At 47.4% G+C, this 13,838-nt stretch overlaps 1 long non-coding RNA gene across 2 annotated transcripts; it reads right to left on the minus strand.

Annotated features, from left to right (window-relative positions):
- Nucleotides 1-4,746: 4,746 nt before the first annotated feature.
- On the minus strand, nt 4,747-13,215 carry LOC138401015 (uncharacterized). 2 transcript variants are annotated; one of them, XR_011236408.1, is made up of 4 exons: nt 13,030-13,215; nt 10,590-10,744; nt 5,473-5,574; nt 4,747-5,120 (listed from the first exon to the last, which is right to left on the minus strand). It is a non-coding gene; the product is annotated as an uncharacterized lncRNA (long non-coding RNA). The 2 variants fall into 2 exon arrangements; XR_011236407.1 differs by lacking the exon at nt 10,590-10,744 and having other exon boundaries at nt 4,749-5,120.
- Nucleotides 13,216-13,838: the final 623 nt, after the last annotated feature.

Here is a 13,838-nt window from a genome sequence, read left to right on the forward strand (position 1 = left end):
AGTGGCACTCGGCCCCCACCGCGGGGGCCGGCGGACCGCTCCCCCCACGGCAGGGGAGGAGGGAACTCTGCCCACGCACAACTGGCAGCCGCAGGGGCGGCGGCTGACGACGCGCAGAGAGGCGGCGGGCTGGGGGATCCGACAAACCCCAGAAGAGGACACGCCTCCATGATCGCTAGAGAAGACGCTTTCTCGCCGAAGGTGGATCGCCCCCGATCCCCGGTCGCCCCCGTAAGGGCCCTGGGCGGAGGCGTTCAGGCACGCCCCAGGGGAGGTGTGGGGGGGTCTGCGGCATGGGGCAAAACACGCACGGTTGGCGACTCCTGAGCGTTCGCGGTCGGGGCCCCTGGTCCAAAAGCCCCCTCACTTCGAGGGGAACACTCCCCCGTCGGTATGGGAGAGGGGTCACCGAGGCAGACCAGGCCGGTGGCAGAGGCCCCCCACGGGGCCGGCCGGCACCACGTCGCCGGCCCAGCCCCACCACGATCGCCCACACGACCGTGCAACCACCCCCCCTCGGGCAGGGTGGGAAGAGCACAAGCCGTGCGCTCGCCTTTCGAAGTCCGCCACGCACACATCGTGGGGACGCCGAGACAACGCCCCCCGCCCGCCCACGCAGCGCAGGAGGATGCCTCTAGGCTTGCCCGCCTCGACCCCCCCAACCCCAAGCACGCTGCTCGAGGGTGTACCCAACGCAGCAGACGCTGCAGCGGCGACCAGAGGGGGACGCCGGGAACGAGGACGACAACCACCGCTCGGTTTCGGGCACCTTGGAGAACAACCCGGTGCGCTCCGGGGGCACCACAAAAGGGCCACACAGACCCAGCAGCCGCGCGCCAAACGGGGCGCGCGACCGGGCGGGCGGCACGGCCCCGCACCCGTCCGTCGCGGGCAGGGGGGACCCCGGCCAGGCAACAGCCACACAGGGCGAGCGAGGGCTGCCCGCTGCGTCAAGAGGACTCACGACCCCCCGCCAACGCCACGAGGCCGAGGGCGGGGCGACCGCGGTCGGGCCGGATAGTCTCGCACCCGCGCCTCCCACGCACCGCCCACAGGCGGGGAAGGAGAGGTGAGGTGCCCGCGGGCAGAACGAGAAGAGCGGCCACCATTCACCATGAATGGACCGTCCCTCGCCTGGCACGCGGCTCAAGGCCCGGGAGAGCGCGACGTCACCACATCGATCAGGCCCCGAGGACGGGGAGGGTTGGGGGAGGTCAGTCAGGCCGGCGAGGACAGCGATCGGAGGAGCCCGCTTCAGCCTCGCCAGCCCCGCCTCCCAAGCACAACCCAAAGACGAGGACCGCCTGACACGCAACGGCACAGAGCCAGCGGGGTAAGGGGGAAGGTTGCCGCAAACCTCCGCCCCCTCCCCCGGGTGCCGTCTCTCGAGGGGACAAGAGACCAACGCGAGAGGCGGGCACCACCGTCGGGACACTCCGACGCCCTAGAGCCGGCGCGCGGGCCCAGGCGGTCAGCTCAAAGGGAACAGGGCAGGGCGCTGGATCCCCAGGAACCCAGAACCCTGTCCGCGTGCGGAGGCCCAACCCCTCCAGCGACAGTCGCCGAAGGACAGCGTGTCAGTACTAACCTGCAGGCGGAAGATGACGATATGAGGTGATCAAAAACACCGCGCAGGAAGACGGGGACCGAGCCACTTGAACACGCCTGCCCCCACGACACTCGACACGGCCACCTGTCCCCAGCAGGTCCCCAGCGCCAGCAGACAAGGGGCACTCAGGGACATCTGGTCGGCCCCCGTGGCGTAGAGGGCCAGGGAGGCCCTCACCGTCCACGCGCGCCACCCAGGGCCCAGCACGGGGACTTGTGGAGGAGAAAACATCGGGACGGGACCGCCACGGCCCACGAGCGGCCGCGGGCCGACAGGGGTCGCCCTCGCCGGCCACCCAGGGCCACCCAGGGCCCGGTCCCCGGCCCCAGCACGGGGACTTGTGGAGGAGAAAACATCGGGACGGGACCGCCGCGGCCCACGAGCGCCCGCGGGCCGACAGGGGTCGCCCTCGCCGGCCACCCGCGCCACCCAGGGCCACCCAGGGCCCGGTCCCCGGCCCCAGCACGGGGACTTGTGGAGGAGAAAACATCGGGACGGGACCGCCGCGGCCCACGAGCGCCCGCGGGCCGACAGGGGTCGCCCTCGCCGGCCACCCGCGCCACCCAGGGCCCGGTCCGCGCCCCCAGAGTAGGACTCGGAGGAAGCCACGGACGACTGGGTGCCACTCACAGGGCTGTCCCTGCCTCCCGAGCGGGAACCAGGGAAAATGGGTAGGAAAGGCGAGGCCGAGGGAGAGGGACACGCATGCACGGGACGGCGGCCGGTCGCCGGACACCCTCCTCTCCCGTCCGCGTGTGCCGTCTCCTTCCTGTCCCCGCGGGGTGGGTCGGGTCTCCAAAGCGGCCACAGCGTGCTGGTCGACCTGCCCGGGCAGCCCCGCAAGCCGCCTGGCTGGCTGAGCCTGGAAGCGCGGCGACAACGTCCTCCCGCCACACAGCCCTGCAGGCCCAAGCTCTGCCTCCCAGATGTCCCAGCCGGCGTCCCGGCACGAACCAGATGGCCCCGCGAAGGCTGCTTGCTTCCCGGAACTCAGCCTCGCTCGCATCGGGGACTGTCCCCTGCTTTGCCTGCTGCACCGAAGATGCAGAGGACAAGAGACTTATAGAAAAGCGGCCGCCAGGTGGAGCCCGACCACAACCGGCGCCAGCCACCAGAGGTCTGCTGCAAAACACGGGGCAACCCTCTGGAGCCCATCATTTCAGAGTCCAGAAGGTCCCCCGGGGGCATCAAACACAGTCCCCCTACTCCCCACGGAAGCCATCGAAAAATGACGGGTCAGTCTAGGGCCACGCCACCCTGAACGCGCCCAATCTCGTCTGATCTTGGAAGCTAAGCAGGCCCCGGCCTGGCTAGCACTGGGATCAAAGAAAGGATGGGTCGGCCCGACCACCGACATCGTCCACCAAACCCGTCTCTGCACAGACCACAACATAGCCGAGAGACAGACAGGCAGAAACAGAAAGAGAGAAAGGGAGAGAAAGGAAAAGAACAGAAAGAAAAGAGACGGAGAAACAGAGAGAGAAAGTCAGAAAGAAGAAAACAGTAAATAAGAAAAGACAGGAAGAGGGCACGGGGAAGAAAGAAAAAGGAAGGGAGGAAGGAGATAGGAAACACAGAAAGACAGAAGGAAAGAAGAAATAAGGAAAGAAAAGACAGGCAGAAAGAAAGAGAATGAGAAAAAGGAAGGAAGGATGGAAGCAGAAAGAAAGAAGAAAGAAAGAAAGACAGACAGAGACAGAAGGAGGGAAAGAAAGAAAAGAAAAAGAAAGGAAATTAAGAGAGAAAAAGAAAGAGCACGGAAAGATGGAAAGAGAAAAAGATAGAGAGAAGGAAGGAGAGAGACAGTATAGAAAGAGACAGAAAGGAAGAAGGAAGGAGAGAGAAAGGAGAGAATGAGAAAGAAAGAAGGTAGGAAAGTAGAAAGGGGGAAGAAAGATGGAAAAAACAGAGATAGAAACACAGGATAACAGGAGAAAGGAAGAGAGGAAAGAAATACGGAAGGAAGGAAGGAAGGCAGGCAGGCAGGAAGGAAGACAGGAAGACTGAAAGAAGGAAACAACAAAGAAGTAAAGAAAAGGCAGAAGGAGGAAGAGAAAGAAAGAAAGGGGGGGGGGGGAGAGATGATAGGATGAGAAAACCTTTCTGTCGTGGAATCATAAAACCCCTTCCTATCTTAGGATCATGAAACCCAGGGTGGAACTATGATACACTTCACATTCTCAGAGCACGCCGGCTGGTGAAACAAAGAAAGAAGTCAGGGACAGAGAGAACACATTCACGGGGCCTGGCCGGGGGCCAGGGTGGGGCGGCCCGAGGCTGTCGCCAGAGCCATCTCTGTGGCAGGACGTCGCAACACGCCTACCGGATTTTCCCATAACGCTCGCCCGCCGCCAGGTGACCCCCGTCATCCACCGATCCAAGTGTCAGCCTGGAAAGGACGGGCTCCCTCGTGGGGGAGGGAGCGTGGGGGCGGGAGTGGGTACACACTGGGTCGCAGGCCTCCTCCCGGCCCCTCTCGGACCACGTCTCTCAGCCCTCGGGCACACTCCCCACCACTAGTCGACCAGAGAGCCCCCGGGGGCGGGGGGCCGGAGGGGGGCGTCCACGGCAGGGAGAGAGGACAGGGACCCATCGGCCCGTGCTAGATGCCACGGGTGGAGGCAGGACCTGCTGAAGACACACGAACAGTACGGAGAGGTTCAGAGCGGGGCCTAGGCGCAGCCACTCACGATGATCTCACAGTTGGACTATCTGTCACGGTGGACCGAAGCGCATGAAGTGGGCGCTCCCGGAAACGGCGTGTGTGTGTGTGTGTGTGTGTGTGTGTGTGTGCGCGCGCGCGTGTGCCTGTGTGTGGGAGGGAGAGAGAGAGAGAGAGAGAGAGAGAGATGGGAGAAGACGGTCGGTACATTCACTCACTCCTGTACCCGGGCCAGTCGTTTCTCCCGAAGGACAGAAATCCATAAAACACCCACGTCTAAAGAGTGTTTACACAGAGCTAACCCTAGGTCGAATCAGTCTGGAGTCGAGTGCGGGGAATCCTATGGTCCCAAACTGGGACTCCAGTCCCGGCCCCATAGCAAAAGGGGGTCATTTCTCAGAAAACGCACGCACACAGAATCGGGTAACGTTTATACAATTTTATACCGTGGTAGTGACTTCCTTCCCCGCGCCCGTGTTCTTAGGATCGGTCTCACTACATAGTACTTTTTTTTTTTTTTTCTGAGCTTTATTTTATTTTATTGTAATTTCATTAGAGATGGTGGGTTTCATTGTTTTTGTGCACAATAAGAGATGACACTACAAAATGATGATTTTTTTGATTTTCAGACAGCTCATCAAGCACCCCCTTACTGAGCTTGTTCACCTTTGCAATTTGTTTCAAATGCCAAATGACCACAGAATGAATGCTCAACATTGAGTTCTTCGGCAACTTCTCCTGTATTTATAAGACGATCAGTTTCAATCATTGCTCTTAATTGGTTGTTGTCAACTTCTGATGGTCGGCCACTGTGCTCCTCTTCTTCAGGGCTCTCGTCTCCTTGCAAAACTTCTTTTTTTTTTTTTTTTTTTTTGAGACAGAGTCTCACTCTGTTGCCCAGGCTAGAGTGAGTGCCGTGGCATCAGCCTAGCTCACAGCAACCTCAAACTCCTGAGCTCGAGCGATCCTCCTGTCTCAGCCTCCCGAGTAGCTGGGACTACAGGCATGCACCACCATGCCCGGCTAATTTTTTCTATATATATTTTTAGCTGTCCATATAATTTCTTTCTATTTTTAGTAGAGATGGGGTCTCGCTCTTGCTCAGGCTGGTCTCGAACTCCTGAGCTCAAACGATCCGCCCAACTCGGCCTCCCAGAGTGCTAGGATTACAGGCGTGAGCCACCGCGCCCGGCCGCAAAACTTCTTAAACCACCACTGCACTGTACATTCCTTAGCAGTTTCTGGGCCAAATGCGTTGTTGATGTTGCGAGTTGTCTCCACTGCTTTATGACCCATTGTGAACCTGAATAATAAAATCATTTGAATTTTCTTTTTGTATAACATCATTTTCATTGTCTAGAATAAATATAAAATAAACAGCAGATACTAAGTCCTTAGCAAAAAAACATAAAGTGAGAAATGTGGATTAAAATAATATATAACATAACCATATTTATTTAAGAATTTATTCCAATATCAAACGACAAATGTTAGCAGTGCTAAAACCACAATTACTTTTGCACAAAGCTAACACAAATTAAAGTAATAATAAATATCTTTTTTCCTCTTAAAATTGACAAAAACTGAAAATATTGATAATATCTAGTGATGGTGAAGAAATGGGGAAGTGGATATTTACATATTGTTGCTTGTAGTATACTTCGAACAAATTATTTGAGAAGTAATTTAGTAGTACTTGCTATAATTCAAAACAAGCACATCATTTGCATCAGCATTTCAACTTCTAGCAATCTAGGTCATGAAAATAAAAGCCTAAGTGTATAAGGGTATATATGTGCAGCTGGATTTTTGTATTATAAGCAACATTGAAAAATTTGAAACAATCTAAATATACATAAAGAAATGAATGAATAAACTACAATGCCACCATATAATTGAGTATTATGCAACCAATATAAAAGACAAATCTACATATTGACTTGGTAGTGTAAAAGCCAAATTTTACCTCAGTAGCCACATAATGACTCCATTCTCAGAAACATAAAAGTGTGTGGTTATTTATACATATAGATTTCTTGCATATACTCAAGAAAATGTCACAAAGGAACTTAACATAGGCCACCTTGGGGAAGATGGAATTTGATGAGTGGGTGATAGAACAAATGTTCACTTAACAACTTTAGATAATTGTTTTAAAGTAGTGGAATTACAAATTATTTTTCATTTTTGTTGTTTTCTAGCATTTTTCTGAAATAGAGAGCAAATAATGGCTGGATCAGGATCCTGGAGGAGACTGTAGAGGAAGGAACCAAGGGTATAAGCAGAAGGACGTACTTCAAACACAATGAATACTTCACTCCGCAAGTGCGTGACAAGAGGGAAGAATTGGTGGGGATGTAGGTCTGCAGGGGTGCAAGAGGTAGGGTCAGAGAGTTAGGATTGGAGACATCTTGCCTGATGACCCTGCGTTCTCAGTAAAAATGAGAAGGAAACCTGGGCTTGAGGAGAGTGGTGAAGGTTTGGAGTCGTCAAAGAGGAAAAGAGGAAAAGATGCTGACCAATGACAAGTGAGGAAAAATGCACCTGTGAAGTTTTTCTTATCTAGGCCTAGCGGTGGCCCCTCACTGCAAGACACTAACAGCAAGACAGGCTAACGATGCAGTCTTGGTTTCTTGCCAGAAAGAGGAGAATGGATTCGGTGGACTGCCATCATTGTCTGCCACGTTGTGACTACCTTAGATGTTTTCTGTAACGCAGATCACTTTTCCTATCCCCTCACGCATCCATATTCAATTTGACACTCACCCATCCTCAATTTGAAATTCGTTTTTTAAATGTTATTATTTATTTTTTTAGTTGACAAAATTGCATGCATTTACGGTGTACAACATAATGTTTTACAATATGTATATGTTGTGGAATGGCTAAACCAAACTAACATATGCACTACCTCATATACTTTTTTGTGGTGAGAACATGAAAAATCTACTGTCTTAACAATTCAAGTTTTTTTTTTAATGAAGACATCATACACTTATTGGAGCTAAAAATGACCTTTGAAATAAGCATTGTATCTATTAAGCAAAAATTACTCCTATAGAAGGTGATAGCATGATAGGTAACATAAACATATTGCAAATAATTTTATGCGAAATGCGTAAAAGAGCATGGGTGAATAATTTGAACTGATGCATTTTTTTAGTACCAGGAGCTTCTCCAAATTCTAATATTTGCACCACATTTACGATCCTCAAAACACTATCCAAGGATATACCATGCTTTTGGAAGGACTACACTGCCCTCTACAGCTTCAGCATAAGTAATACCGTTTGTGGGAAAAACCAGCAGTTGAAACATCAACACGGAAGTGTGTGCGATTAACATGCCTCAGAAATTCACTTTTCCTTCTTGAACTGAATGAAAGTATTAAAATTTTAATAAAATTTTATAAATTATATTCATTTTAATAAATAAAATGAAAATATTAGAATAAAGATCACATTTTAAGCAAAGTGTACTACAGTATGTATAACAGGTAACTAATTATGTAAAAAGATACTAAATATAGAAAAAGATGCGTATATGTGCATATCTGTACATTATTTTGAGGAGAATCCTTTAGGAAATGACACAGTTGCCTATAGGGAGGCAAACTGGCATCTTAGGGGTTAAATATGAGATTTATTTTTCACTGTGGATCTTATTGTAAAACTTGAACTTTTTGATCATACACATTCATTAATCTTTCCAGTAAGAAAAGAGTTAATCAGTAAAAACTTTACTAATAATCACCTACCAGAGAAGTTTTATGCATCCAAATGTTAAGCATCTCTTTCCAGAAATTACATAACTTCAGATAAGTTATAGAATCTTTGTGCGTGCCGTGACCACTCAATTTAAATTAAAGCATACCTTCCTTAACTCTAGATTACCTTATTAGCTACAGCCCAACATCTTCACAATATAGCCACAAAAAGGGTAGTGTACACTAGCTCACATTTGGATAACAAAACAAATCTTGAATGAGTACACTGTATTTTATATCCTGTTTTTATCTATTAACTATTTTTTTAAGTTGAGAGAAACTAATTTTATATGGTTAAAATATTAATTATGAAAGAGTATACAATAAAAGGTAAATCTATTTCCAACTCAGTCCTTCTCGCCAAAGGAAGCTAGATACATTCTATATATCTTTCCAGAAATTATGCCAATAAGTATTTACTGAGTGATGGAATCAGCAATATTTTAATTGAATGTTTATTCTGTACCAAGCATCTTTCTAGGTGCAGTGGATAAGGAGTAAACAAAACTGTCACTGACCTCATATAGTTGACACTCTAGTGAGAGGAGGCAGATAACATATACATAAATTAATACATACATACAATGTCTAAAAGTTATAAGTGACATTTAAAAAGGAGAAGGTCAAAGGAACAGAAGTAACAGACAAGTGAGTTGCTGTTTTATGCAGAGAAAGCTTTGAGAGGATGACATTTAACCGGATATTGGATTCAATGGGAAGGAGGACACATGAGTATCGGGGTAAGTGCCTACCAGCCAGAAAGAACAGCCAGCACAAAGGCCTTAAGAGGGAGTCTGCAGAGGATTCAAGAAAATGCCAGGCCAGGTACAGTGGCTCACACCTCCCAGCACTTTGGAAGGCTGACATGGGAGGATCACTTTTGTGGCCAGGAGTTTGAGACTAGCCTGGGCACCACAGTGAGACCCCATCTCTATTTTTGAAAATATACATATATTTCTAAAAGAAAATAAAAAAAATTACAGCTGACTACTTTGTTAGAAACCATGCAAGCAAAAATGAGTGGAGTGAAATATTTAAAGTATTGAAAAAAAAAAAAAACCCACCAACGTAGAGTTATATATCTGGGAAAATTATTCTTCAAGAGAGAGGAGAAATTAAAAGGAAAAAAAACTGCCAAGAGGCCAGTGTGGCTGGTGTGTAAGGCCAGAGTACTGATAAGGAACAAGATCACATAAGGCTTGGGAGACAAATGAAAGATTTGTGTTTTATTCTTACAGAATCAGAGGGTACAGGGGACTTTGGGGGTCTTCAGAGAGGAGAGGTATGACCCAACTTACATTTTTTAAAGGCTCCCTCAAATTGCTAGGTTGAGAATAGACTGGCAGTGGAGGTGGGAAAAGGTAGAAGCAGAGATGAGTTCAGTGTCAGATGATGGCATTTTGGACCAGGTGGCTAGCATAAGTTGTGACAAATGGTCATATTCGGGAATATTCTCAAGGTAGGCCCACAGAATTTTCAGGTACATTGAATGCAGACTTTGAGAGAAAAGGAGAAGTTGAGCAGCATGACTGGATACCTGGAAGGATGATGGACGCACCCTCAATTGAGATGCAGAAAACTGCTGAGAAAGCAGTTGGTGAGAAGGAGATTATGAATCAGTGTTGGACATTTTAAGTTTAGAGTACCTATTAGATATCTAAGATGGGAGAAATTACGCCATATGTTTGCTGCTGAGACTGGCTTATTAGAGCAGGAGAAGATGCCGAGGCAGAACAGAGAGGAGTAAGAAGGGGAAAGGATCTAGTGTACACATGGAGAGATCTTCAGAGGGGAGAACGGTTGTTCATCTAGACACAACCGGGAAGGCAGGTATGTGGGCACAGGCACAGGTAGGTGGACAGATAGGTTGACAGGAGCTAGTGCAGAGTCTCTTCTGCAAGCTTCTGTTTTCATAGTGAAATAAAGAAATTCTTGTTTGAAGGAATTAATAAATCCCTCTTTACTCTCTTGCTTAAAACCCTCCCCAGGCTTCCTCTCACCATGAGAATAAGATCCAAATGTTTTATCACAGCCCACAAGTCCCCGCAGGATCTGGCCCCACCCACCTCTCTCCATTGCCCCAAATGCTCCAGCCACAGGGGCCTTCCTTCTGTGTCTCAGACACATGACAAACTCAGACAACCATGGGTTCACCCTCTGTCTGGTATGCCCTCTCTCTTATCCTCATCACATAAGTTTTACCTCAAAGTTCACCTCTCCAGGCCTTTCTTGAACTTCCCATCTAGATTGTCCCCTCCTCCCACCATGAACTATTTTACTCATTTATTCTGTATTGTCTGCTTCGTCCCACAAGAATGTGTTTCCTAAGAAACTAGCACCCCTACTCCTGGCTCCCCCTCCCCCTCTCTTCTCTTTCCTGATTTGGCTTTAGTTTTCTTCTCAGTACTCATCAGAACCATATCTGGCACATAGCAGGAGCTCAGTCACTATTTCTTGATGAACAATTTTGACAACTTAAATGAAAAAATGGATATAGAGCATATAGCAGAGAGCCTGGCATATAGTAAATATTAGTATTTGATAAATGTTACCTGCAATGGTGATGGCAACAAAGACAGCCATGGCAAGAATCAGAAGCACAACTCTGAAAGGCTGATGCCTCCTCTGTACTCTTGGACCAATTCCCTTTTGTCTCATCAGAGGCTTTCATTGATCATGTCCTTCTTCCTCTTGATAGCATCCTTCCCTTCAAGTAAATATTAGTATGTGCAATATTAGCTCACCACTAAAAACAAAAACAGTTAAAACATACCTTCCTTAACTCTGGGTCATATTAGATACAGCCACGTGTCCTCATAGTTTAGCAATTAAAAAAAATATTCTATACTAGTTCACAACTGGTTAACCAAAACAAATCTTGAATAAGTAGACTCATTTTTATTTACCACTCTTATCTATTGACTAGTTTCTTTAAATTGAAAGAAACTACTTAATATTTGCATGGTTACAATATTAATAACTATAAAATAATATTCAATAAAAGATCTATTATCTAATTCAGTGCTCACTCTGCAAAAAACTGGCATATCTGTGTATCTTTCCAGAAATTATATACGCATATCCAGACATATAAATATCTTTTGAAAATACCAATATGCACACAATTCTGCACCTTAGGTTTCCTTTAGTTAATAGATACCATGACTAGCTTTCAAAAGTACACATAAAGAGCTATATCATTACTTTTACTGGCTACGTAGTGTTCCATTGGGTATGAATGTAATGTCATCCATTTAACTAGTTCCATATTTACTGGCATTTAATGTGTTTCCAGTCATTTGTTCTTGTAAAGAATGCTGGAATTAATAGTCTTGTATATGTGTATGTATATTCATGTATACATTTCATATATACATACTTTTTCAAATCTATCCATACATAAATTCTTAAAAGTACCATTGCTGGCATAAAAAGCATATGTGTCTTCAGTTTTTATCAATATTGACAAATTACTTTTTAAATATTAATAAATTTTTTAAATCAGATTTTTTGACTCCTCTAAATTATGAACAATTACTAAGTGCTTTGCTTCACATTATTGTTGAGGGATAGCGGACAATTATTTATATTCCCTGTATCAAAGCGGAAAAGGACTGAAACCACTTTTAAAGAAAATGTTAGTACCTACTACGATACATAGTTGTCCCCCCTTATCCAGGGTTTCACTTTCCACAGTTTCAGTTACCTGTGGTCATCCATGATCCAAAAATATTAAATGGAAAATTCCAGAAATAAACAACTCACAAGTCTTAAATTGCACACTGTTCTTTCTGTACTGAAATCTCTCACCACCCCACACAGTAGGTGAATCATCCTTTGGTCCAGTGCGTCTCTGCTACACATGCTACCAGCCTATTGGGCACTTAGTAACCATCTCCATGATCAGATCAAATCCTCTGTCCTGGTTCCACGGTGTTCGTGTTCAAGTAACTCTTATTTTACTTAATAGACTTAATAGTAGAATGAAGTAAATACTACATAATAGTGGTCCCCAAACTCAAGAATTGTGGTGCTGGCAATTCGATATGCCAATGAGAAACTGTAAAGTACTTCCTTTAGGCAGAAAAATGAAAGTTCTAGACTTAATAAGGAAAGAAAAACATAATATGCTGAGGTTGCTAAGATCTACGTTAAGTGAAAGTCTTCCTCAGTAAAACTGTGACAAAGGAAAAAGAAATTCTTGTATAGCATATAGAGGGTTCAGTACTACCTGTGGTTTCCAGCATCCACTAGGGGGCTTGGAATGTATCCCCCTCAGATTGGGGAGAGGAAGGGGAAAATACTGTGTTTAAGACAAAGGAAAACCAAAGCACTATTTTGGGGAAAGAGATTCTGTATTTAGAATAGCTCAGTGTTGGAGATAAGTTCTTTGTGCCTCTGCAAAGGCTCCTTGCTTATCCAGTTTGAACCAGTTAGGTGGTAACGAAGAAAGGATGAGGTCACTCATTGCTCACGCCATAACTTTGAGGACCGATGGTTTTGCAGTGGTGACTGACCTGCACGATCCTCCTAATGATCCTGAAATTCAGGATCTGTGATAGTTGGGCTCACTTAGAATTTCATTTAAACTTCTTATGTAGTTGTAATTCAAGTAATGTTTTTAAAGTTTTAACGTGGATGTCCAAGTTTCAAGCTGGTGTACAAATCTTGGCACACAGCCAGACTGCTGTAAGCCGTGAGAAAGCTAAGAGAGTTTAACAGGGGTGTGCTTTCTTTTGAAGCTGGACATTTTCTTTGATCTTTCAAGAATAAAGTAATTGTATATGGTAAAAAAAAAAAAAAAAAAAAGGAGCTTTCTCTTTCAGCTAATGAAAGTATCAACACATTAAATGAACTTTTCCAGTCCTCAGTAGTTCTTTCCCCTAACTCAGCCTCTTAGAAACTCACAGCCTATGGAAACAAGAGTTAAAGACACAGAAAGAAAAAAACCTAAACTCAAATAGTTTGTCAGGAGCACAACGAGCTTCTTACCTTTCTAGACCGGCCAGTGAGTTTCAACTTTCGTCGTTTGAGGTTTTTTCTTTCTTTTTTTTCTTAAACTGTTAGTGTGGTTTAAAAAAAAAAAAATCGTAATTCCCTCTTAGTGGAAAAGTACATGTCCCTGCCTTGTTTCTTCTACAGATTGCAAACTCTTCAAGGGAGGGGGTGGAGGACAGTGTTCAGGGGCTTTTAGCAAATAGCAGTGTCCGGCTATTACCGAGAGGGCCGCTCTCTATCAGGCCACCATCCTGTACATGCGAGCCCCCCTCCCGCTCGCCGCCAGACTCCGTCAGGTGTGCGCCGCCTGCCATCGCGCTCCCCCGCACCGCGCCGCGGGTGGACTCGTCCATGACGTCACAAGACCGCGACCCAATGAGAGGCGGCGTTTTGGAAATTTTCAACTTAAAGGCGGGTCTGCCCTTGCGCCCTGAAGCGCCGGCGGCGGAGGGTTTTGGCCACTTTCCTGGGGCCCGGCGTGAGAAAGCTGGCGGAGGAAGGCCCCGTGGCGGTCTGCGTGCGAGTCCGGCCGCTCAGCAGCAGGTAGGTGGCCCAGACCGCGGCGGGACGCACGGCTGCCGGCGGCGCGGGCCCGAGGGGGAGGGGCGAGTGCTCCAGCCTTTCCCAGAGCTGCTTTCCGGGGTTTGCTTGTCTGTGAAGTGACAGGGAAGGATCCCAGATCTGGAAGATAACTTCCAGCTGCGAGATTCACGTAACTCTAATGCGGGCTCGCTGACGTTGAAGACCTTCACCTGCTGTTTTTCCGACATCTGAACCTCCTTACCCATTCCACGCCCTAAAGA

The sequence above is a fragment of the Eulemur rufifrons genome, chromosome 20 (assembly GCF_041146395.1).
Source record: "Eulemur rufifrons isolate Redbay chromosome 20, OSU_ERuf_1, whole genome shotgun sequence".
NCBI lineage: Eukaryota > Metazoa > Chordata > Mammalia > Primates > Lemuridae > Eulemur > Eulemur rufifrons.